The sequence below is a fragment of the Elgaria multicarinata genome, chromosome 5 (genome assembly GCF_023053635.1).
Source record: "Elgaria multicarinata webbii isolate HBS135686 ecotype San Diego chromosome 5, rElgMul1.1.pri, whole genome shotgun sequence".
Taxonomy (NCBI): Eukaryota; Metazoa; Chordata; class Lepidosauria; order Squamata; family Anguidae; genus Elgaria; species Elgaria multicarinata.
This window is the reverse complement of record NC_086175.1, coordinates 50,681,086-50,708,832: the sequence shown is the minus strand read 5'-3', so window position 1 is coordinate 50,708,832 and position 27,747 is coordinate 50,681,086.

Here is a 27,747-nt window from a genome sequence, read left to right as displayed (position 1 = left end):
GTCCTCACCCAAAAGCAGTTCTGAATAGTCTCAGCAAAGAAGTGAGGGCAGCAAAGACAAACTTGTGGCATCTGAGAAGAAAGGCAGTGGCCTATGAAAGCCAGTAGCATGTGGTCCACAAGGCCTTAGTGGTGATGGCGGTGGCAGTGGCCTAGCAGGTCTGTGGTCCTTGTAGGGTTCTTGGGGGCAGTGGGCAGGAAGGTTTCTGACTATAGTAGATACATTTCCCTCAAACCCTCACATTGTGTTGAGTGTGGCACAAAGGATGGCAGGGTGCCATTTTTGAAAATAATAACAATGAATAAACTAAAATCAATAAAATAACCCTTTCTGAGAGCCATTGTGGTGCAATGTCTAAAGTGTTGGACTGGGAGTCAAGAGATCCGGCTTCTCATCCCCACTTGGCCATGGAAGCCTGCTGGGTGACTTTGGGCCAGTCACAGACTCTCAGTCCAACGTACCTCACAAGGTTGTTGCTGTGAAGATAACTATGGAAAGGGGAATCATGTATGTTGCCTTTAGTTCCTTGGAGGAAAAAAGTTGGATATAAATGTAATAAATAAATAAATACTTGTGGACAGGCAAGGAGGCTGAGAGGGGGCAGAATCAGAGCTGAATTCTTAGAGTTCAGTTCTCAGTGTTATCCTTAGAAATTAACCTCTCATTTCCATTTAGCCAAGTAAAGCTGGGGAACAAATATGGACATACATAAAAAATAAGAATATAAAAGTGATGAAACAGAAGGATGGCCCCAAAGAAAGGGCAAGCAGGCCAGGAAGGCAAGGAATCCCCTCCCCAAGCGCACCTCCTATCATATCTACCTCAGTGAACGGACCAGCAATGGCAAACCTGGTTTTCAAGCATTTGTGATCATGCATGAAGTGCAGTATCTCAAACAACTAGGGTGTCCACTTGTGAATCACCCAAAAACAGTAGAAAAAGACAGCACCAATTTGAACAAAATTTGCATATGCTAATTTATAAGCATTGTTACAAAAAAGCTCTCTTTTGAATGAACAGTGCTGATTTCATTTTGAGACACAGCTAATAGGCCAGGCGTCTTCATCCCCAGTTCTAGAAAAGGTAGGAGAAATGCATAGGAATGTGGTTGAGAGTGATCAAGTAATACTAGATTGATCAATTCAGTTTCTAATGGGCTTTTAAAAATGCATGATCCAAAAGCAAAAGAAGTGAGCAAAACGTGCATGTGCAGGATAGTGATAGTATTATCTGGTAAGGTACGCAGTGAACTATCTGCAATGTGCTTGTGCATTTCAGTCTCTGAGCATCATCAGATGGTGGAGGGGGGAATCACATTTTCCTACGGTCACTATGGCCTCCTGCTGCTGTCCCACAATAGTAACAATTTCTTTACATGGAGAAAGAAAGAGGAAGCAGCAACGACCACGTGGCCCATGCAGTGGGTGTTTTTATTGTGCTGCCTTTCCTGCACAAAGCACAAATGGCAGCAAGTTTCGCTTTTAAAAAAGTAAGTCGGATTTACTGGAGTCTATTTTGTCCTGGGGAAAAAACCAGAAGGGATGTGAAATGCATGGGAGATGGACAGCATCATCAAAAGGGTGCACCAAAAACCATGAGTGGGCAGTAACAAGCCTGTGACAAAACACCCATCTGATGACACCATCTGTAAACCTCAATAGATGTGCCATTGTGGCATTAACCTCTTCAACAGTGTCTGAGAGTGGATCTCTTTGGGTGGGAATCACCTTAGCCATAGACAATCTATTATTAATTATTAGTTATTAAAACATTTATATTCCGCCCAATATCACAAGGATCTCAGGGTGGCATACAGATAAAATCTACAAATTAGATTACTGCAATGCCCTCTACGTGGGGCAGCCTTTGAAGATGGTTCAGAAGCTGCAGCTTGTACAAAATACAGAGGCCAGATTGATAACTGGAATCAGAAGGTTCAAACATATAACTCCGATTCTGGCCCGCTTGCATTGGCTGCCTATACGTTTCTGAGCCCAATTCAAGGTTCTGGTTTTAACCTATAAAGCCTTACACGGCTTGGGACCACAATACCTGACGGAACGCCTCTCCCGACATGAACCTACCCATACACTGCGCTCAACATCTAAGGTGTTGAGTGCCTACTCCAAGGGAAGCTCGGAGGATGGCAACAAGGGAGATGGCCTTTTCAGTGGTGGCCCCCCAATTATGGAGTGATCTCCCCAATGAGGCTTGCCTGGCGCCAACATGGTTAACTTTTTGGCGCCAGGTCAAGACCTTTCTCTTCTCCCAGGCATTTAACAGCATTTAACAACATATGCTGAGTTTGTTTTTTAATGGACCCCAGAACTGTAGTTGTTTAAAATGGATACTATTTTACACTGTTGTTTTTATATTTTTGATGGTTTTAAAATTGTATACTTTTTAATGTTCACTGTTTTAACTTTTGTAAACCACTCAGAAAGCTTCGGCTATGGGGCGGCATATAAATAAAATAAATAAATACATAAATAAATAAAATCTACCTGCCAATGTCTAAAGATTCCTTATAAGTGTGTGTGTGTGTGTGAGTCTTGCAGGGATGTACACGGATCTAACTAGAGCACATCATGTGATAGTATAGATGCAAATTTAGAAGTGATCTTTCACCAAAGTGTAGAAGAGTGTTACCAGGTGACCTGAGTGTCTTGCCCAGTCTGCTGTCTAGGTGCTGTTGATGGACAGCTTCAACTTCCAGCTCATCCTTCTGGTGATTCTTTAACGTTTAACTGTTTTTGGACAGGACAACCCTTAAAATAGAGGATGACTTTAAAATAGAGAACTGTCTTCTGTAAAAGGGGACACATGACTATCCTCCCCTGTCATATTAATATTGCAATGAAGACTCATAAAAAGTAGATCTATGCCACTCAGTGAGTAATGTATTCACTGAGAAGGATGCCTAGCTAATTGCTCACTTTATGTTAACTTTAATTTTAATCATAATAAGTGTAGGCATCCAGATCAGGATCATAAAAGGAACAAATGGAAGCAAAACAACAATTAATTATTGCTTCAGAGGACTAAAGTGTACTGAATATAAATAAATATTCAGCTCACTTGAAATGGAAAAAGTATGTTGAAAAAATATTTTTAAGGAGGGAAATCTAACCAGGCATTTTTGCTGGATTCTTCATGTAGGCATGCTGAAACATTTATGGCACAATCGTGTGTGTACTCAGAAGTAAGTTTCACTGAGTCAATGGGGCTTACTTTCCAGTAAGTGGGTGTCAAATTGCACTGTAAACAATTTAGAAAAACACACCCATTGAGACTGAATGAGCATTGCATCCTTCAGTCAAAAATAATAAGCCAAGCAGGGTAAAACACACACATGCATGCACACACATGCACACACATGTTTTAAAATAGGACAAATTCTAAAAATAAATAATGTATGCATATATATATATATATATATATATATATATATATATATATATATTGCCATATCAGAACTGGATATTAGGGGTGTGCACGGACCCCCCAATCTGCTTTGTGGCCCGATCCGGAAAATCCGGATCGGTCCCAATCCGCTTCGCACCACTCCGCCCGTCTCCCGCTCCGTGGAGCGAGATCTGGCTTCGCCCCTGTCTCTACATGGACGGCGGCAGTGGCGCAAAATAAGCCAACCCCCCCACCCCGTTACCTGCATCCATCATGGGCTTCAATTGAGGCCCTGGTTGAAGCCAGAAGAGGCCTCGGCATTCACTTCCGCTGACCGGGAAAGCTGCCAATAGACCAGCTAATTAGAGAGATATCCAAACGTGGACAGCGTGCCCAGACAAACTCCAAGAATTCGGCCACAAACTTTAGCAAACAAACGGTGGAGTTTGTCTTTATCTGTGCTAGGAAATAACACAGTTAACTCTTTAATGTCAGAGTACAAGACGTTTTAAACATAAGCAAAGTCCAGTTCTGTTCCAAAAGTCAAGGGCTTACGAGAGGTAGAGAGAGTCCAAGAAACAGTCCAGAGGTCCAGGGATAGGAGCAGGTCACGAATTCCAAGCTGGTCCAAAGTTCAATCAGGATACAAGGTCACCACAATCTGAAGAAGCAATCAAGAGCTTTCGCCAGGATGCTCAGTTAATCTCTGGCGAAGTTCCTGTTGCTTCCCAGCTCTCTAAATACCCCTCCCTGGCAGCTACAGGTGTTCCCTATTGAGTTGGCATCTAGTATAAATACGCAGAGACCTGCGCCGGGCCTCCTTTTCCGCCCTATGCTGTCTAAACAACTGTGCAGGTAAGTTTGTTGCATCTGTCTCTGTGTCTTCTGAATTGGCCAAGCTCCCTGCTGGTTTAATCACCGGCACGCTGGTACTTGGCTCTGCTTCCACTTCATTCTCTGAGTTGGCCCCACTCCCAGCTGGCACCAGTTCAGCAGCCGTGACACTAGCCTCTGCCTGTAAAGGTTCTGTTTCCTCCTCTGAGTCCATCCCCAACAACTCTTCAGAGGGCCTAACATCCGCCTTCAACCGGGGCCTCAATTGAAGCCCGCGACGGAGGCAGGTAAGCGTCCTGCCGCTGCCACCGCATGGATGGCGGTGCCGGCAGCGCCGGATGAGTCCCCCTCCCCCCCCCCACTTACCTGCAGGCGAAGCTCCGGATTGAGGCGATCCTCTTCGCCTCAATCCACAGCCCCCCTGACTCTCTTCGCCTCCGCCTTTTCCGGAGGCGAATTAGGCTGCCTCGCTCCTGCTTCTCTGAACCGAAGAGAAGCGGAGCACATCCCTATTGGATATCAAATATTATTTTTGGGGGGGATCACCCTGGATTTATAGATTGTATAGGATTTATAATGATTTTAGGTCAATGGATTCATTGTTGCAATATATTCATGCCTGTTCCTTTAAAAAGAGGGTTCCCTTGTCACTTATACCAGAATATTAACATTGTTGTGTCTGATAATTATCTCAGATAGCTGCTCTTGATTCCGCTATATAGGTAACTCATTCCAAACTCCCATTCTGAGCAGCTTTGGCTTGTCTGATCTAGCTTAGGGAGACTTCGGCCAGATCTACACCAAGCAGGATATAACACTTTGAAAACTGTTTGGAAACGATATTTGTCCTCGGCCCAAACAGTTGACAAAACTGTTGTAAACTGTTATAAAGCAGTAGTGTAGATCTTGCCTTGGTAAGTTTTTTCTACGAGGTTTGCATGCCTGTACCTTATATATTTTTCATAGTTTGTTAAAACTTCTTACCAGATTGGAATAGCAATAGGTTCCATTTATGCAATCCTTCTGAACTCCCCAAATTGAAGGTACTTTTAGATTACAGCCCTATAAGATCAATATATGGGCACCCTTTCACAGACAGTTATATGCCTAGTTTAATTTTAGAGCAATAGCTTTTAACAATTATTAATAACAAGAAAACAAACTAGAAATAAATAAGGAACAAGATAGAAAGAAACCTAAAAAATGTTGTATTCTTATTGATGCTCATTAGAAGGAATACGCAAATCAGTGTTTGTGCAATATGTTGTTTCCCCTAACAGAAGGCATTTATAAATTTCGGTTCTATAAATAATATAAAATAATTTATATAACACTTTGATATTACATTACTGAGTTCTTTCCCATTACAAGGAAGGTTATTACCCAGTGGATGTTCAAGAACAGCTGGCTGCAATTAAAGTGTTAGGAGTGATCTGATGAAGATACGAAACAGCTATAAATATCCGGAGTAACTGTTGCCTTATAACTTTTGTGTGGACCACATTTACTGTTTGGCATTTATCATTGTATTTATATGTCCAGACCAATTGTTCTTTGTGTCATAAATATTTGTTACTGGCCACAATACATCCCCCCCCCCCATGTATCATCAGCACCTTTTGATTCTTTTGTTCTGCTTAGTGACACTTTTCTTTTTACAGTATTGAGTGGAACTCTTCTATTTCTTTTTGGTTTTTGGAAAATCTAACCTGGCATTCTTGTAAGATTCTCCATGTAGGCATGCATGCTGAAACATTTATGGCACAATCCTGTGTGGCTACTCAGAAGTAAGTCTCACTGAGTCAATGGGGCTTACTCTCTGTTTTCCCAATAAAAGAGCACCCGTTAATAAACAGGGCAATTATTTTTCTCTCAGGCCATGGCTAGACCGGGCCTATATCCCGGGATTGTCCCGGAATCATCCCTGTGCACCCAAATGACACACAGGGGATCCTGGGAGCAGGCAGGAACGACCCCTCCTTTTGCCTGGGATAATCCTTATGTCTAGCTAAGGCCTCAGAGGCATTCATTATTCTATGAGAATATAGAATTATTGTGCCTTTTCTTAGGCCACTCTTACACTAGTTGTTGATACAAAATCTCAGCTTATAACAGCAAGAAATACAATTACTTATTATTTGTTCTACAACCACTTCTAAGTAATGTTTCACACAATTTACTGACTTAAATCTACCTTTATAATGGTTACTGTACTTGATCTGAACTAAATAAGTTAAACCACTGGTAGCTACAGACTGTAATGATTTTGCAACATAATCAGAATACAGCTTTGTTTTGTTTTGTAGAAAGGGGAGAAAGCAGTCTGGGAGGAACCAGGGGAGAAAGTAGGATATGAATGAATAATTTAAACAATGGTTGGGATTCAGATGGTCCCTTACGTATGTGGAAGGCAGTTCTTGCGGTAGGTGCCCCTCCAATTTCTTTTAATCCCATCTTTCCACTTGATGGAAAATAGTAGGTATGTAAGAGTTAAGAATTTTAAGGAGACACAGCTGTGCATCCTTAGTTAAAGTTAGAAAGGAAAAAGCAGGTTCCACAATTGAAAGAGGAATTGGGTTGGTCATTCTATTCTTAATAAAACCAAAAAGATTTCACCAATCTTTTAAAATTTACACATGCCATTTATGCCAGAAAAAAGGCCTACTTTACATAACCTGAAATTTCAGGAAGATTGGTTAAAGATTGAGGGAGAAAGGGCAGTTAACAGAAAAAAGAAAGAGTAAAAACTCAGTCATGCAAAAGTGTTTCTGAAGAAATATTGGCAATTGTTTGTGTCCAGTTCTGGTAGGGCCAGGATGGCTGCCATGTGTTAACCATTGGCATTTCCATATTGCCTTTCTACTCTGTGGAATGACATTTCTTTTCTTAAAATTCAGTATTATTATTATTATTATTATTATTATTATTATTATTATTATATTATTAAAAACATTGCTCATAAAAGCCTATGGAAGCTCATAATATGGTACTTGGAATGTTGATGGGGAGGGGAGGGGAGGGAGGAATAACTGCCATCTGGAGTAAAAGCAGCTAGAAGAAGCCACTGTGGATTTCTGGGAGGTGTGTGTGTATGTACACATGGACAAGCAATCCCATCTGCATGACCAGACCCTACCACAAGGAAGCTATGACACTGAATGGGAGTGAAACTTTAGTTCATAAGCTGGCCTGGCTTTCCTTGAGGGCAGAGAGTTTTGCTGCCTGAAGTCTGAGAAGCAGACTCAGCCTAGTACTTGCCTCCCTTTTAAGAGAATAAGAGACTTCTTTTCTCTGTTTGAACATGTTTTTGCTTGGCTTTGAGACTATTTTGGGCTATGTTTTGCAAGCCCAGTTACTCTGATCCAGGCATCTGGTTCCTGAGCAGCTTGGTGTAGTTTTTGCCCCCTATTTGATTTTGCTCACTGCTGGATTTTGGACTTCACAGCACTTTTAATTTTAAAATGTTTTCTACACTCTCTACCTGGAGCTTCTAAACTTCTAAATACCTGGGTTGTTTGTTTCCCTCCTGTACCTGCTCCATCCCTATATGTCAACTGTCTTTGCAACACTATAGTATTGTCATTATGATGAAGCAGGTGAACATCTCCCTGTGTGGATAGGAGTTGGGAGCATTCCCTGAAGGGAATGAGGTGCAGTGGTTAAAGAAATAATGTTGTGTGAGCCTTGAATTCTGCAGAGTGTTAAAAGGGGAGAGGGGAACACTTTAGTTTCCTCCAGGTAATGCACGCAGAATTCCACTGGGAAAGATGGTAGTCCCTTCTTTATATAAGAAGTTTGGGGTGATGCAGATGAACATCTGCCTTTGTTGAGAGGAGCTAGTGGGGAAGGCTGCTCTTTAGAACAGAGAAGTAGGTGTCCCTAAGTTGTCCATCAGCACTTTTCCACAACCTATATTCTCCATCCTGTCCACATGGTTTGTCTGCTTTGGGAGAATTGGTATTTCACTTCCACTTTCTGCTTCCTTAGGGAGGATAGGGTGTTAAAGCTTCTGAACCTTAGCTCACAAATTCCATGCAGTTTGGTGCTTTGTTGAAAACTGTTTGTTTATTTATTTATTTATTACATTTCTATACTGCCCAATAGCCGGAGCTCTCTGGGCAGTTCACAAAATTTAAAACCATTCAAAGTATAAAACAACAGTATAAAACCATAACATAAAATACAATATAAAAGCTCAACCAGATAAAAACAGCAGCAATGCAAAATTACTTCTTGTTTGTTGCTGTAAACTGTAAGGTTTTTTGGAGGGGGTGTTCACTGAATAGTATTGAAAGGGCAGCTTCTAAGGATGTGTGAGAAATTCTCACCATATTTATATATATATATATATATATATATATATATATATATATATATATATATATGGATTTACCTATTTTGTACCTCTTAGATCTGAACATAATTTGAGGTCTCATCCATGAGGAAACTAGCATGCCAAAGCCATTCCCATGTCATTGCAGCCTGAAATTGCTAAAACAGAACAGGCCCCTTTAAGAGACAAAGCCTTAGTCAGTGCATAGGTAGGTCTAACCAGCCTAAATTCAGCCAAACTTCTGTTTAAACCACAGTCCAGCTGCAATCCTTGTTGGAGCAACAAACACGTGACCCTGTCTCACTTCCCAGTCCATCTCCTCTTGGAGCTTTCCATGGTACTGATCTCTTTTCATCTTGTGTTGTTGTTGCTGTTGTTGAGAAACCTGCCCTAACCTGACCCCTGCTCCAGATCTGATCCCTAGAAGAACCCTGCAACCACAGCTACATTACAGAACATCATCAGAAACCACAGATTAAAACATTACAGAACATCACACGTTTTAGAGCTGGTGATGGACTCTGCAAAACAGAAAAAATGCATTCTGCAGCATGTGAACATTTGAAACATGCACAAAACAGAATGCACACATGAACAGGAAAGTTTAGTCAAGAGGTGCATGCACCCCAAAATGTGTATGTTTTATAATTTGTACATTAATGCATACTTTGTGAAAATATATATCAATTCTTATATGGTTTTTATAAAATCACAAGCACGTGCTGAAACAGGATGGGATGTACCTCAAAATCCAACAATCTCAGTGAAACCAAGATTGATATATCTATCCATTCCTAGTTGTAGCACACCCTTAATTTAAGTGTAATATACATGCACTTATTTATTCATTTATTTGATACATTTACATCCTGCCTTTCATGGAACTAAACTTAGTGTACATTAAGCTCCCAGGTGGGCACTGCCAAGATTCAGACATGCTTAGCTTCAGCAGGATATCTGGCATCAGCTGCCTGGGCAATATTGTATATTTTAAGCTAATGAAGCACTTTACTTTGGAACGTATGAGCAATCTAAACTCATGCATTCTTCCTTATGGGAACAAGAATGATCTTATTCTTTTTATTGATATCTGTTTGCAATGGAATACATTTTTGAAAGTATTTTCTTATGAGTACAAGGTTTTGAAGACTAAAGCTGCAATCTTTTGTCCAGACCCAGCCTGTAGCTTGCTGGGCCTGGAAAAAGTGGTTGTGCCTGGTGACTGACGGTGTCTTTACATTAAGCGGAAATACTGTTGCTTACCTGCGATGTTTGTGCTTCCTGCTTTTTGGCCATTGTTATGGGTTGCATTATATGGATAGAGAGAGGCAATCACATCATTTGAATTGAATACTTCCCCTCTAAGTGTGCTCCATTCACTTTCATTGAGACAGCACCATCAAGTGGCAGATGATCCCACTTTTTTCAGATTTTACCACTTTAAAAGTTGTTGTTCCATGACGGAATTTCCAAATGGTGCTGCAGGAGACATCCTGGTCATTCACAATGTTGTGTAAAAGACCCATAAACTTTCCTGATTGGCCAATCATGAGTGTGCGATAAATCGCTCGTCTAGAGGAGTGTTAAGTTTGGAAGCCCTTCCGCATCATTCATTTAATCATATCACTGAGAATCATCTCAATCTTCATCAATGATCAATTTATGTGTGTATTGTGTTTCTCTTAGCAGATAAATCTGTCTGAAAACCAGCTAATATAGGGTTAATATTGTGTCATAAATCTATCCACTTTATGTTTCCACCAGACTCTTTTGTTGAAGCAGTTTAACTTACTGTACAAATGTCATTTGTACCACAGGGAGCTTTAGACCTTTGAATGCCAAAGACCATTCCATTATTTAGTACTCACTGTAAAATAATCTTTTCAATTGCTGTTTTCTAGGGAGAATCATCAAAGAAGAACCTTGAAAGACAAGATGCCATCTTTTTTGTCACCCAGGAATATTGTTAGTTAAGTGACTTTTTCCTTCATCCAATGGGACTTTGATTTTGGGACATAGATATCAAACTGACATAATATGCCATCAGTGACAGGTTTCAAAAGGTTTGCTTTTTTCTTCCATAAGCCACATTTTCTAAGGAAAAAGACAATCATATCTAACCAGGATTTTTAGGAAGGTACATTGTTGCTTCTAGGAACTTTTAGTTCTTTGATAAACTAAGACAGCTATGCTCCTTTATTTATGAGTGAATTAAGGCTTCAAGACATAGTAGAGAGAATTTATTTATTTAGGAAATAATTTTATTCTTAGTTAAGTAATCTCAGAGCAGCTCTGTCCTTGCCAGTGTGGAGAAGGATAACACTCAAACCCACCTGCCTTTGTGAGTTTAATAATAATAATTAAAAAACTGGTTGATACGACAAATAAAGAAAAGGGTTTACCTCAGCTGTTTTCTTAATATACAAAAATAACCTATGGTTTACAACATCAAGAATTAAGAGGGATAATTAAGGTTTAAAAAAGAGGTCCCATTGGGGAATGGTCCTGGCTGTGAAAGTGATACCCTGTGATGAGGTTGTGTCAGGTAAGCAGGGTCAGGTAATTTAGTGCCCTTTATTTATTTATTAATGTATGTTTGTTTGTTTTCTGAGCAGGATCAGCACTGCAGCTGACTGCCCTGGAGCAATGTTGGGGAAGGTCTTTCTGGATATATTGACCCAAGCATGACCAGGGTCCTTTGATACCTGGTGCATAGGAACAGGAGGGAAGTGAGTCAGGATCTCTGCTGCTGATGGATGGCATCAAAGAGGACAATCTCTGTTTTCCAGCCATGTCCTAGTTCCAACCCACCCCTTAGGAGCCAATCAGAAGTGGGAATGGAAGTTTTAAAGTGTCAGTTTCAAGTGGCAGGGAAGGAATGGGATGGAAAGGTGCTGGTAATCCTCCTGGCCTTAAGAAGCTCAGAAGTTGCACATGGGAATGCTCCATTCCAAATAATGCCAAGAAATAGCATGAGAATGCCATAATCCTGGTGGGTAGAAAGGGAGCTTCCCAGCTCATGTAACAACACATTTTTAGTGATGAATAGGTTAAGGCATTAATGAGATTGGATGAGATTGCTGCTCAGAAAACATAGAAAGAGAAGGAAGCAGTAGAGATGACCAAATGGTTGGGACAAGTGAAGAAACCAAAAGAGTGGGAAATTGGTTAGGCAGGGATGTATCAAATGTTCTCCACTAGTTAGTGACCATTGGCCCATCATTAAGAGGGATGTTGTTTTATTGCCAATAAGGAAAGTAGAAGTGTACTCCAGGTAGAGATCTATTCCAGCCAAGATGGTAAGCCATGATGGAAAAGGTTTGATACAGTTGGAGGAGTGGAAGGGGAAGCCATCTGTTAATAGTCTCTGTCCACATCAATTGTAACCACATTTAAGTTTACTTTTGTCATGGAAACCCTCAGAGGTAATTGAATCTCAAGCCAAGATTGGACCCAAAGTGGAAAAAAATCCAAGAGTGTGGGGAATTTACTCCTTTTGAGGGAGCCCCACTGAATCTGGCCCAGAGTTTGGACACCATAGCATGGAAACACTAGGATCTGGCTACTTTTGAATGTATGCCCTACGATGGATTTAGTATGAGACCATACCCCAGGCTCATAGGACAAGTGGGATAGTTATGTCATAGTGATCCATGCTATTCAATGATGACTAAGCATTATTGGGATCACCACTCCTTGTGGAGAGCAGTGGCTCAAGAAGAATATGAGATCCTGGAATGCAACACTGGACTCTTAGTTGTTGTTTTTAAAATGATACATTACTGGTTTCCTTTGTTTGGGGAGCATCCAAATCCATGGCCCTACAGCATCATGAACATTGGAAGTTTGATCCTTTCATGGGAATGGTAGTTTATGATGAGTAATTAAAAGCCAGTAGTGGTGACAGTGTGGCATGTCCATACCTGGGTACAAAGCTTGTCTTGTTTTGTTTGCTGTTTTTCCACCTCCCCTATTTTGTCCCAATACCATGAAGCACAAATAAAGCTGTTGTGTTTCTTAAAACCTCCCACCTTATTGGGAGACAATAAAGAGGCCTGCCACGTAATCCACAAAGCTTTATTCGGGCAATGAACATCTCTTCCCACCTGAAGAGAGTCTTCTAGGAACTTTCTTCTAGACAAAACTATGCAAATTAAGCGAGACAATTGTCCTTTCAAGAAGAATGGAAAGCCTTTTCCCAGAATGCTTTAACTTCATGGAGACTGGTTCTGAAGAAGCCTTTGGCAAGAAGCTACCCAGGCCTATCTTCTCTCACCTTCCTTTCGTTCTGCCCATTTGAGTCTGCAGCATACTCTACAATCAGCTAGCCTTGAAGTGCCCTCCCCCTCAGAAGAATATTGATTTCCCACAGACTGTATGTTGTTAACATTACCAGAGATAAAGTCTAGGGAAGGTTCATTCCCAGCTGGTGAAGAGTCCGTGAGAGTCACCTCCCCTACTCACCATATAAACTGGTTTGTTTTCTGGCGCCATCTCTTCTGTTTCAGAATCTGATTCTAATTGTTCACCTGAAACTCCTTCCCCCAGCCTAAGGGGAACAGGCCTAGTCATGACAAAAACATTATTTATTTATTTATTACATTTCTATACAGCCCAATAGCCGAAGCTCTCTGGGCAGTTCACATTTATGTGCATGTGTATCTCCTTAGACCCATGTTCATCATTACAGGAGTATGCACAAAATTTATGAGTCCATGTGCATGAGGACATGCAGCAACTGTAAAATAAGGTGCCCCTGTCCCCTAACAATACATAGGAATCCACTATTTAGAATACTGATATGGAAGGGATGGATAACTTAGTTTTGCATTGAATTTACTACCTGCCAAAGAGATGGAATAAATTTTCTGTGTAGTCAGAAGAAGAGAAGCTTATTTTAGCACTGATTCTTGGCAACAAATTTATTTAATGCAGGTGCTATACTGTATTCACACATCGGAGACAAACATGGATTTGTGGCAATTTACAAAGACATGATGAATTAGAAGGACACAGGCAACACAGTGCAAATAAGCTGGGGGGAAATAATTTCTATGCCACAGACAGCAAAGCCACGTGAACAGGTCACAGATTCACATCTAACGTTTTCTTGAGAAGAATTGTATGCTTCCATGACAGGTACTTAGAGCAACAACATGCTAAAAAAAGAGAGTAATCACGTTTCATTTTAAATAGTTCCTCCTATTGAGACACATGTAGAAATATTTTTGTAATGACTCATAGGAATGCTCAGTGCTGTCCAGATTATGTTCACTCTAAAGATGCCTTGAGCAATCTACCCAGCAACAAACTGTATGGGATTTTGTATTTCCACAGTGCTTCAAACTATCAGGTCAATTAAATGTTACTCTCTTTCTCTCCCTCCCTCATCCCTCAGCTGTAAAATGCATCCCTTCTAGTCCTGAGGTATCTTGTAAATGGTGAAGGGGTTGTGAGGCTAATGTTAGATACTGCTGCAGTATAACATGTAGTTTAGTTTTACTGCCAGCTAAAACAACAACTTTCACTTTTCTTACAGATAGTGAGCTCACAAAAAATTCTAACATCTTTGTTCCCAGAGAATCTGAAATGTTTATGGACATCCGTCACATCTACTCAGAAATATAGTATCAAAGACCTCACCACCATAAGTGCAAGATAATAGAGATGACCACCAGTCATGAAAGGCGCATGCATTTTGTATTTTTAAGGGTTTGATTTCTTTTGAGCAACTCTGTAGATTCTGTGGAACCATATGGTAACTCCAAAAAAATAATAATATAAATGATATTGGAAAATATAAATATGAACTATTGAGGGGATATTGTTCTGCATCGTGTATTCTTCTGTGAGCATTTAATGTCACTATGTTTTAAAAAATGGTCAACGTGGCTGGATTTTATTGAAGAAAATGCAGGGGATTCCTATTCCCACGGCCAACATTTCATGCCTCATAGAATAACTGGCACAAAGACAATTCACATACTGTTGTAAACAAGATACAATATAGTACACAGCCTCAGCCACTGCTGTCCCATTATAAATGCTCTACTTGGATTTAATTAATACCTCTGGAAGGAAGGACACCTGTATAATATAACAAAGACAAAACCATCCCTTAAGTCATGTCTCTATCCTGGAAAAAGGAAAACAAGACATCACTGTAAGGATAATTGTTTGGACTGAATGTAATATAGCCATGGAGCTCAGTATTCATCAATAGCACAGACAGCTTAGTTTAATAAATAAGTGCAGAATACAAAAATGAAACTATAAACACTGGCTGGGCTCAGGAGTACAATAAAATACACTGAATCCATTAAAACCTATTGATGTGACGGATGTCTATTAGGCATCTGAAATTAATCTAATTTTAAATTGGATCCTTCTGAATCAACAAAGCCTCTAGAATCCAGCTTCCTCTTTCAGATCTCTTGCAGCAGATCTAGTCAGTTGCAGGCTGTTACAAGGTAGCTTCTGTGAGCAGTACTGACTCCATTTTGAAGCAACCCAAACCTCCACCTTCAGACTGAGAGCATTCACAAAAGGCCTAGGTCAAGTAACCATTTCCTGATAGACTTCTTCAAAGGCATTCCCCAGAGACAAAGGTAGGGGTAAAACTAAGCAGAATATGAATGCTGGATGGCAAGAGTCATACCTGGTCATACACACGCTAATGCTGCCCTGTTGCTGAACTCCAGGCTGTATCAAGTACAGCCATCATCCCAAATCACCCTCTTTTGTTCCCATAGCAAGTAGATCTTTAGATAAGATCATACAAAACCCCTCAGGTTTGGGGGGAAGGAGAAAGGGCTCTCTCGCTCTCTCTTTCTCTAAACAGAAACACAGAGCATACTACACATTCCAGCTTGTGCGAGCAAGCTGCCATGAGTGAGTGCTTTGCCTCGCTGTATTCTTTTCCTTTTCACCTAAGACCAGGAGTTGCAATGCTCCCCAGTTCCGGTCTACAGGAAAGGGCTGCAGCCCAGGGAAAGGTATATTGCCTTTAAAGATTCCTTCTACTGTTTCCCCTGCTGTCTCTGTGTGTATGCTCTTAAGTCTCAAAAAGTCTATTTTTCAGTCTTGAAACTGTTTCTAAGCCTCTACTTGCTCAGCTAATTTCCCCAAAACTAGATTGTGCCTTTGTATTTGTTTCAACCTCAATAAATGTGCCATTGTGGCATTATCCCCTTCAATGCTGTAAGTTTCTTGAGTAAAAATCGCCTTACTTAGCCACAGACGCTCTATTGCCAATGTCAAAAGATTCCTTAGAAGTGGGTGTAAGTCTCATTAGAACGTGTGCAAGTTCTAATAACAAGGCACAGAATCTATGTTCATAGATGAAATTTTCATTGAAATCTCTGAAACTTGACAAATAAGATAAAATACAGATTATATAAGTTATGATCACTGGTGAGGATAAGGGACCACTCCATTAGAGATGTGCATTTGATCAACTGAAAATAAAAATAAAATAAAATAAAAAGGAGACCCATTTATATTTAATTCAAATATAACAAATCCAAATTAACTAATTCTGACATATATATTCTTTCTTTTTGGATATCTTTTGCCTATTTCCCCCCATTCTGAATTAGTTTGCTTGAAATGGGAGCAGCCCTGAAATCCACTGGGACAGGGGAAATACCTGATCCTCAGCAAATAGCCAGCAGGTAACAAGACAGCTTAGAGAAATGCACCTAAGTTTTTATATCAACAAGTCAATCGATAGTCCATCTCCACTGACTTGCATAAGGATCAAAGAAAGACAAAAGTCTGCAGCCTCAAAATGGGAAGTATGCAGGGGAAGGTGCACCCCCTGCCAAGGGCATGGTGGCCACATGGTCTGTTCCGAGGTGGGTGGGCCTTTTGTTTATTTCAAGGGTGGGCAACTTGTCACCTTCCAGATGTTTTATCCTATAGGTCCTATCAATCCTAGTCAAAATAACCAATTGTGAGGGATCATGGGAGTTGTGAAACAAAACATCTTGAGAGACACAAGTTGCCTGTCCCTGGCCATAGCTAGACAGGGCTTTATCCCGGGGTGATCCCTAGGATCATCCCTGTGCGTCCACATAATGCACAGGGGATCCTGGGATCAGGGAGGGATGATCCCTCCCTTGCCCTGGGATATGGCCCTACATTTTAGGCCCACTTTTTCCGCAGTCCCAGGATGATCCTGAGACTGTGGAAAGTGTGGCCCACCATCATGGTTTGTCCTGGCTCCTTGAGGTTACTCACGAGGAGCTGGGACCCATGCACAGGGTACAGAACTCCTCAGTATCTCTGCGCCCATCAGGGGTGGAGCAGGAAAATTTTAAAAAAATTAAAAAACACTTACCTTTTGTGCACGAGCGCTCGTGCACTCCTTCCTCTTTATAAAAAGAAAACTAAATGGAGGGTGTACGTCCTCTCCCTCTGAGGTCATCGCACACTGCGTGTAAACAGATGGGGAGATCTTCACCTTTCCATCGCGCTAGACCAGTAGGTCTAGCTGAGGCCTCTGATTTATTTACTTGCTACATTTTTAAATCCAATAACTGAAGTTCCCAGTCTGATCTACAGTTTCTTTTTAGAAAACATAAAATAGAACATCAAACAATTACAATGAAACTGATCGCTCCAAAAGCAAGTTTAACCCTGCAGCAGAACGTAATGTGATGTTTGGACCAACTGCAAGTCACGGGTTGTATGGTGGGTATGAAGTCATCCCCACCACATCATGTGCTGAGTTTGGATGACATGCCAACTCGTGCTGCAGCAGGGGTGATTAGGTAAACGAGGGGCATATGCAGGGCATGCACAGTGGTGGAGGGGGGGGGAGGGGAAGAAGCCACAATGGCCTCTACCCTCTTCCAAACCTGGTCAATGAAACAAAAAGTAAAACCACCAGGAGAAATGAAACAGTGCAGAGAGTTAAAGGCACACTAAAACATTTCCCTTCCACCAAATGATTTTGGGGTTGTGGGTTTTTTCTCCACTGACCTGCCCAGAGGAGGAGGAGGAGGAGGAGGAGGAGGAGGAGGAGGAGGAGGAGGAGGAGGAGGAGGAGGAGGAGAAGAAGAAGAAGAAGAAGAAGAAGAATCCAAAATATGAATGAGTTTGAATCCGAATTTAAAAAGTACTATTGAAAGTTTTACAAAAATAAAACAATATTAAAATAATTTTCAATCAAAAACCACAACAACCAAAAGAAATACATCTTTATATTTAAAAAATCCCAATTCACATCCCTACATTCCACCACTGTCACCTCCACCATACTAGCACTAGAAAATCACCTCAAGGAAACATGGGAGCAGACTTGAAAACTGGTTGGCAAGTCTCTTTTTATTCTGAAGTTTGCTTCACTCTGTGACCTGTATGAAAATGACATATGCTGAAAGTTGAACTGAGACCCTTTTTGTGGCTGGCTCCTTGGAAGTACTCAGTGAGTTGTGAGTGGGGAAGACTGAAGGGTCCACACAGTCAAGGAACTCAGAGGTATCTCCTCCTCCCCAGCACCACATTTTAACTTCCTCATCCTTCCATATATTATGTCTTGGCCCTGGCCTCAAGCATTAGCCAAGGCTCAGAAATCAAGGAAGACAGAAACATATGAAGCTGTGTTACCATTGGTCCATCTATCTCAGTGTATTATCTAACGCCTTAGCTAGACCTAAGGTTTATCCCGGGGTCATCCCAGGGTTATCCCTGCCTGCTCCCTGGATCCCCTGTGTGTCATTTACATGAACAGGGATGACCCCAGGATGATCCCGGGATAAACCTTAGGTCTAGCTAAGGCCGAAGTTAATCGGCAGTTGCTCAGGTTTCAGAGAGCAGTCTTTTACAGTTCCATCTGGAGATGTGAGGGATTGAACTCCATATTCTCCACCACTGAAGCTTCCAAGATTGGGACCACGGCTTGGGACCACAATACCTGACGGAACGCCTCTCCCGACGTGAATATGCCCGGTCACTACATTCAACATCTAAGGTCCTCCTCTGGGTGCCTACTCCGAGAGAGGCTCGGAGTGTGGCAACGAGGGATAGGGCCTTTTCGGTGGTGGCCCCCAGGCTGTGGAACGATCTCCCTGACGAGGCCCGCCTGGCACCAACGCTGCTATCTTTCCGGCGCCAGGTTAAGACTTTCCTCTTTGCCCAGGCATATGGCGGCACATCTTAATCACCCACATGTTTAGTTTTTTAACAGTTTTTAATGCTTTATGTGTGTATGTTCTGTGTTTTAGAATTTTAAATTTTGTATACTTGTTTTTATCTCAATTTTAGAATTTCTGTAAACCGCCCAGAGAGCACTAGCTATGAGAGTGGTATATAAGTGTAATAAATAAATAAATAAGATGAGTCTATCAAATCTAGGGCTGTCTTGCTGCCTTGCTTCATGGGTTCCTGCTGGGAACAGGTTAGAACAGATTGTGGGATGGTGGTGCATCCTCACCTTTGCCCTCACCTCCATCCGTGAGTGAAGGTGAAGTTAGATAAGTGAGCAGCTGGCAGAAGTGAAATAGCCACCGTCCACTTGCTCACTTACCTGTCCTCTGGACAGTTGTGAGAATGTTTTGTTTGCTTAGAAAAGTCATGTAGCTTTAAGATATGAAATAGCCTTGGAATTCTTATCAGCACAGACCAAGATCATGGAAGGTGTTATGCCTGGCTGTTACCAGAGTCCATCCATTGCTGTTATGAGCTGTTTCTTGGCAACTAAAGGGGCATAAACATTTCTTATTCTGTCTGTAACCTAGCTACAATAAACATCTCTTATCCTTCACTCACTGGTTTGGTCATCGCTTTCGGATCCAGTAAAATAACTGTTGCTTTTGGAAATACAGTCTGTCATGCTCCCAAATATGTCATCAGCAGTAGAACCTAGAAGTCTTACAGAAGTGGGACAAAACCATTCCTCTTGCTCCCTTTCCTCAATATTTGACAAAGGCAGGGTGACAGAGAGTCCTATCTAGACAGTCCTATCCATATACAGAAGGACTTAGGCAGGATCTATACCACTGCTTTATAACATTTTATAACAGTCTTAACAGCTGTTGGGGCCCAGGACATGTTCTAAATACTGTTTTCAAACCACTTTCAAAGTTTTATATCCTGATTGTTGAAGAACTGGCCTTCAGGCCTTGTATGCTGCCATGCATGTGTTTTGTATCCCAGGCATTCAGAGATCATGAACTCCATTGTGTCTTCCCTGAACTCCTTTTCCTTACTCTGCCAATGAACTGCTCATCCTTCCAAATTGCTGCCTTAGCTTACATCTCACATCTGCTCTCACTAATGCTGATGATGCATCCTGTAGTTACCACCTGGGTCAAATAAATAAATATTGACATTTCAGTCGTTCAGTCTTTACCACTCCAAATTCCTTTTGACGGTAATTGAAATCTTGGATGATAAGTGAATTCTTGACCAGACCTTATGCTGTATTATATCCAGGCTCCTCTGTCCTAGAGATTCTTTTATTAATCAGATATCATGAGCACACTCAAGTGGCAATTGACAGCTCACTTACATTACGTACAGATCTAAGGATTCTAACTAGAGGCAGTCCAGATCACTTTGCTTCCTGAAACGGAAAATCTAAAGAAACAACAACAAAACTAATAAGAATAAAAATCAATAAGTTGTAGTCAATAGACCCATTTATATGAATGAGACTTAAATTAGACTAGCATTGGATACAGCCCAATGACAACAGCAAGAGAATTGATTGATAATTTAGTGGTGTCCTAAATCTAACATCTGAGGTCACTGCCTCACTCTACCTTGTAGTAGGGCCAGTCCTGCTTCCAATGAAAACAAGTCATTAAGGAGCCTGTGACTGGCTCATTTGGAGCCTCAGTCTAATGGTGGAAGCAGTTGATCCATTTTCCAACCAAGCAGTGAAATTTTGCATTTGCTAATCCATGTGAAACTAGAAAGTGGGTTCACATGGAACTTCCCATCTATAGACTGTCTCACTCTATGTACTTACCAAATGCATACTTTGATCCTAAGATGCCATCTGCCTGTTATTCAAAGGTGCAAAATGAGATCATGCTGCTACACCTAAACCCTAGCCATGCCATGCCCCCCCCCCCACTTGCCACAGTAAATTGCTCCATGGCCCTTCTTTTTCTCCCTGCTACTGTTGTCAGTGCAGTGTCCCAATGGATTGGCAGTGATCAAAATGTCACACCAGCTAACACCACTGACATTGCACTAGAGGGCCTTTACACTGTAATTTATGTTAGTGCTCATGTCACATTGTATATCATCCTAAGTCACGTGTATTTTAGACCTATAAACCCTACCAGCAGCACTGGCTCCCACTGTCCCTGGGATCAATACTCCTGATTATTACAGTGTTTGTCTCTCCTCCTGTCTATCCACAGAAAACTCTGGGACCAGCACTTCTTGAGAGAACATATCACATCAGTCTGTTTTAAATTATTGTAATCACCTCACCTGTTTTGTAACCATTATTCATTTTATTTATTACATTTTTGTACCGCCCAATAGCCGAAGCGCTCTATTCTTGAAAATGCATACTTAGGAATTATCATTACATTCATTTGCTGGTTATTCATATACTTTTCAGAGAGGGAATGCAGGAATATTAGTTCCCAGCCAGGAACTCATCCTTGATCAGTGCTAGTTTTCCGCATGTTTCCATTGCATATAAAAATTCCCCTTATCAATATACTGATCAAAAATATTTTACGCATCTGATCCTTGCTAACAGTGATTAAAGCTTGCTACAATTGCACATTATTGTGTGTGTCCCCCACTCCCACCCCATTCATCACAGATATCTTGTGTAAAATTAAAATGCTGGTTGAAAAAAGTCAGGACATTCTTTTCCAGGACTATGTGGCATCAGATCTGATCAAGAATTCACTTCTGATTTATAGTTTAACGAGAAGGAAAAATGTCACCCCCAATGGGAATTCTGGGGTGCTAAAATTAACCATTCCAGGCTCATTACGCTCCCTGTTTCTTTATTCCATTTAGATGTCGAATAAGCATATCAATCTACCACAGAAACTCTGTTAGAACTATATTTGCTTTCCCTGATTGGATTTGAAATGAAAAGTTGTCTCTCTCCATGGACTGATTCTCTTCACTGTCTAATCAACAGCATGGCCAGAATCCCAATTATAGGTTAGGGACTTGATGAATCTACTTCAAGAATATTAATTTACTGGTTGAAATGGCAGCCAATACAGTGAATACATTATGTTGTTCTTGGCTTCAGGGATCTGTATGCAGATAGATACATAGATAGATAAATACACAGATAGTTTAAAGCAACTTTTAAAATGAAGCTACATTGAATAAAAAGATATAATCCATTCAACTTGTAACAAGGTAAATTTAAAACATTTATATACCATCTTATTTGCCAAAAAGCCATGAAGGCAAGACACAGTAATTTAAAAGAATAAAGCCTTAAAACAATACAATTATGAACATTAAGAATGGTAAAACATTAGAACATAAAAACAAGTACATAGTTTAAAATGCTAAATTAAAGAGATGTGTCTTCACACCCATTTTAAAGGCCAGTTACGGTTCTTGAAGGACCGCATTCCATAGTTTAAGCGCAACACAAAATAAAGGCTTTTCACATGTGCCTGAGAAACCGGCCTCTGCAGGTCATGGCAGCCTCAAAAGGGCCTCTTCTGCAGATCTTAATATCTGGGCAGGTTCATCAACAGGCAGGTGGTCCCTTAGCTATCCAGTTCCTAAGCCATTTAGGGCTTTAAAGATTAATACCAACACCTTGAATTGAGCCTGGAAAGCAATGGAAAACCAGGGCAGGTCTTTCAAGATAGGTGTAATGTAATATGGTCCCCAAAGCCTGCACCAGTTAGCAGCTTAGCTGCCACATTTTGCACCAACTGAAGCTTATCGAGGCCCTTCAAGGTGGAGTGCAACCCCTTCCAGAACAGGTTGAATAATGATCCCTAAGTCAGGCTTTTTACTGACCAACAACACCTTCATCTTGTCTGGGTTTAACCTCAGCTTGTTAACCCTCATCCAGCCCTTTATCAAATCCAGGCAACGTTCAAAGGTTTTGACTGCTTCCTTAGTGTTAGGTAACGAAGAGCAATAGAGCTGGGTGTCAATCTTACTCCAAAGCTTTGAATGACCTCTCCCAGTGGTTTCATGTACTGTAAATGTGACACGGGGGGCAAGATAGAACGCTGTGGGACAATAGTCATGGAATTGACAGTATTCCCCAGTAACACCTTCTGAACGCGACCCAACAGAAAGGGCTGAAATCACTGTATTACAACACTACCAAGGCCAAGGCCTACCTAGCAGTCTAGAAGAATACCAAACTGCTGATAGGTCCAGATGAATTAGTAGTAGGGACACACACACAAACAAACAAACAAACAAACACACACACACACACACACACACACACAGAGAGAGAGAGAGAGAGAGAGAGAGAGAGAGAGAGAGAGAGAGAGTTCCCTGTGTAGGTCATCCACCAAGGTAACCAATGTAGTCTCAGGAAGTGCATTCAAGTAGCCATTTGGATTCTTCAGGTACCCCTGTGGAGGTCCATATCTGCAGCTAGCCCAAAGCTAGCCAGATACTGACCTGTCCAATACAATGGGGTCACATGTAACTACTCAACCTTCAGAATACCACCTCCAACAGAACAGGATGTCAAATCAAGAGTGTGTCCTGCTGCATGCAAAGGTTCACATACTTGTTGGGACAGGTTCATGGTTGCCATGCTGGACCTGGAATACTGAGATATACCCAACTGAGCAATCTTGGTGCAAATGTTGAAAGAAAGAAAAAGGCATCATGACTTAGAACCACCAGGTTGTCTTATTCAAAATAGCTGTTGGAAAGCTTATCCAGACAGCTACCAATGTTTATAAGACTGTGCTATATGAAACTCATGTCATCTATCATTTTAATGCTATTGCTTCCTTTCCTCTTGTTATAAGTGTGTATAATCCCTGGAAATGGTTTTCTTCTTCTTACAAAACATCAATGCTGTCCAAACTAGGGATGCATTTCATTATATTACTGGTACTTGAGGAAATACAATTTATTGGAATATTTGGTAAACATCTTCCTGCTGATAATCATAATAAAGTGACAATGTAATAAAATGTAAATGAGGCTTTTCAAAGAAATCAGCAAGGCCATTTTCCAATTTATCATTAAAATTGACTAGAAGATAGTATTCTAAACAGTGAATCTCCTTCACTGGAGCTTAGTGTGATATACTCCACAGGACAGTGAGAAAGATCTTTATCAGAAACCACACAGTTGCTTAGTGAAAAATACTCTGTATTCTAAACAGGTTGCAACAGAACTCCTATACTGCCAGAAGGAATTGGGAGAGGGGGAATTCTATTCAGCTTGCATTTTGATAAGAACGTATGAAATTCACACTTCTTGAATCAATATGTGGATCAGAAAACAATTATCCTTCGCTGTTCGCACTTCGCAGAATTTTGTGATCCAATTTTCTGGAAAAGTCGTGTAGAAAAATATGTTTATTAGGGGAAAGGGGTACATAATAGAAAGCCATTTTCAAAAAATATATATACACATTATGTAGAAATGCATACAAAATGTGTATATTAAAAGAAACATGCACAAAAGTGCATATACATTTTCACTTAAAAAGCTGCAAATTGATGCAGAAACAGGACAGGACAAACTGAGGATTGGAAAAATGAGAAACTGAAAGAAACTGAAATTGGTTTTAGGAGCATATTTTTGCATGATTCCAATCTATGTATCTCTGATGATTTTGGGGTATCAGGATGGTTCTTCTATTAGAAACATTGTTCTGTTCCCCATTGTAGGGTTCATTTTATTTTTTCAGAAAATGACGTGCTTCTGTAGCAGGTTGTCCTGCTATAGTGAGTTGGATTTTTTTGTGTCTTGAAGCCTCATATAGCCCACCTAATTATAAAACTAACATGGAGGGGGATGAGGCTAGTAAATGCCGATTCAATTCCCATACCTTTTTCACCTTCTAAGATATTGTTCACCATATTGCTGACTGCAGGAACTAAGTGGTTCAAGTTCAGTGGTTTGATGTGAAGACTTACAATTCCTAGGGGTGTGCTCTGCTCCTTTACAGATCACAGGATCCGAAGCAGAGCAGGCCGATCCAGACCTCCGAAGCCCAGTTCCGGAGTGGATCAGGGGAGAACTGGATCAGCTCGAAGCAGTTCGGAATGGTCTGAAGTGATTCGGACTGTTCCGAAGCTTTGGAGCAAGGTAAGTGGGGAGAGGAGCTTTCCTGGCTCCCCCGTCTGCCACCGCCCCGGTCCGTGCGGCGATGGCGGCAGAGCCAGGTAAGCGGGGAGTGGGGTTTACCTGGTCCATCACGGTCCTGGTGGCGGCTTCAACTGCGGCCCAGGCTTCAAGCCAGAAACATGCCATGGCCTGTTTCCAGCCTGAGGCCCGGGCCACATTTGAAGCCGCCGCCCAGACCACGATGGAGCCAGGTAAGGGAGGGCTTACCTGGCGCTGCAGCCGCAGTCCATGTGGCAATGGCGGCGGAGCCAGGTAATGGGGAGGGGGCTTACATGGCTCTGTCGTGGTCTGCCTGAGGCCTGGGCCACAGTTGAAGCCACTACCCAGACCACGACGGAGACAGGTAAGTGTGGGGAGGCGAGCTTACCTGCCGCTGCTGCAGTCCATGCAGTGACTGCAGCAGAGCCAGGGGAGGGGGAGGGAGCTTACCTGGCTCCATTGTGGTCTGCCTGAGGCCTGGGCCACAGTTGAAGCCACCACTCAGACCACAACAGAGCCAAGTAAGTGGGGGGGGAGGTGAGCTTACCTGCTGCCACCTCCGCAGTCCATGAAGTGACTTTGGGCTCATCTATATCTAGCAGGATATTCCACTATGAAGGCGGTATGAAAGCACTATATACAAGGCAGGAGCCCACTACTGCTTTATAGCAGTATTGAAGTGCACTGACAATTGTTGGGGCCTGTGACAAATCATATATACCACTTTCATACCACTTTCATAGTGTTATATCCTGTTTGGTGTAGATGTGTCATGGGCCCCAACAGTTGTCAGTGCACTTCAGTACCACTATAAAGCAGTAGAGTAGATCCTGCAGTGCACTTCAATACTGCTATAAAGCAACAGTGTGGATCCTCCTTTTTATATACCACTTTCATACCACTTTCATAGTGGAATATCCTGCTTGGAATATCCTGCTTTCTCTCTCCCTGCAAAAGAGGCATTGTTTTGTTTGTTTTTTGCTTGTTAGAATTTTCTCCTTGGGGAGGGAGACAAGATTTCCTCATACCTTTTTTTTAAGTGTAGCTGGTTGCTGAGGAGCCTTTCCCCTATTTTTAAGTTTTTCACACACAAAAAACACCCCTTCCCCCAGCATTTGGAGGAGCCCAGCAGTTCTTAGTCAATGCCTATAGGAAACCCTGTGACCTCTCCCTCTACAGTAAGCATCCAGTAAGCACTCCTGGGCTCCTGAAAATGCCAGGGGTGTTTTAAAAAGGAAGGAAGGAAGGACACCCCTCAACAACTGCTACATTTTAAAAGGTATGTGGAAATTCTGTCCCCCTCCCCAAGGAGAAAATTCTACGAAATTCTCACCTCTACCTCCCCCCCCCCCCACGAAATGCTGAAAATGGAATGATCAAAATTTTTGGCACAGCACTAATTCAAATGATATTGCAACTGTTGAGATATTGGGGTATTAATTAGATCAGCCTTTCCCAACTTGTTGCCCTGGCAATGTGCTAGACTGCAATTCCCATCTTTCCCAGCAAGTATCACCATGATGGAAGTTGCAGTTCAACACATCTGGAGGACATCATGTGGGGAAATGCTGTATTAGAAACCACTGCAAATGGGACATTTAACAGAATAAACCTATATCTGCTGTGCAAACTGGTTCTGGTAGCTACATAGAGCCAGCCACACCTGCTGATCTGATTGTCTGCAGAACGTCAAGCCAAAAAGCTTGCACTGAACATTTTCTGGGAAAGCAGTGAAATCTGCAGGCCCTAATTTGCCCCTATCTCAAAGTAGGAGTGATGGACAGGTAATTTTTGTTCTCTTTCCTGAATGGGGCATGGCTCTCAACATCCCCAATGCTTTCAGACACAAGAACCCCACAGCTTTCAGCCAGGCTTTCCTGGAAGCCCAAGAAAAGCCAAGACAGCCTGGAGAAAAGTGAACTGGTGATTATGCGAAAACTCTCAAAACAATCGCTTCTGAGAAGAGATATCAATCACCCTCTGCATCAGTGCCCTCTTTGTCTTTCGCTTCCCACTCTTATTATCGCTGTTTCATTAGCATGGAACAAAATGTGGTGTTTCCTTCAGGGTGCTTTGATTACAAGACAAATCGAGCATGAAAAAGACTGTTTCAGCCTGATAAAATCCTTGTTAAGCTGAGGGTCTATTTATATCATGACCCATTATCTTACCGCACTTGAACTTTCTCATCCTGCAGCCACTCTTGGCTAAGTACTTATCCATTAAGGGCATCAAGGCTCCACCTAAAAATCATTGCTGCTAGTCCCTGCCATTGGCATATTGGCTTATTATTAACAAAAGACCAGCAGCTAAATAGAATGCTCAACAACTTGTGAAGTAATAAATGTAAGCATGTGTATATAAACTCCTGTCCATTGTTATAGGCCACAGCTAGACCTAAGGTTTATCTCTGGATCATCCAGGGGTCAAACCTGTTCATCTAGGTGACACACAGGGGATCCAGTGCTCAGGCAGGTGCGAACCCTGGGTGATCCCAGGATAAACCTTAGGTCTAGCTGTGGCCATAGAGTAGATATAATGGATATAATCAGGTGGGGGCTTCAACAAAATGTTGCAGTGTGATTCCACCCTCCTTCTCCCACCCCATTCTCAGTGTTCCATGGCCATGGCCTTACTGGACAGTTTATGTGGGTGTGGGTGTCTCCCCTTTAGGGATTTTTTCCTAAAGATTTTTTCGTACTTCCCCCACATCTGCTACTACCTCCCCTCTTGTACATGGGTGGTGCGCCTTTGGCTACATAAGCAATGGCACTCACACCCAGAACACTGGGAATAATAGGAATGATATAGCAATGGCCAACATTTTCAATCATGCAAACTACAGAAGGACTACAGAAGCCTAGACCCAGCAAACTACGTCGCTGGGCCTAGGCTTGAACTGAATG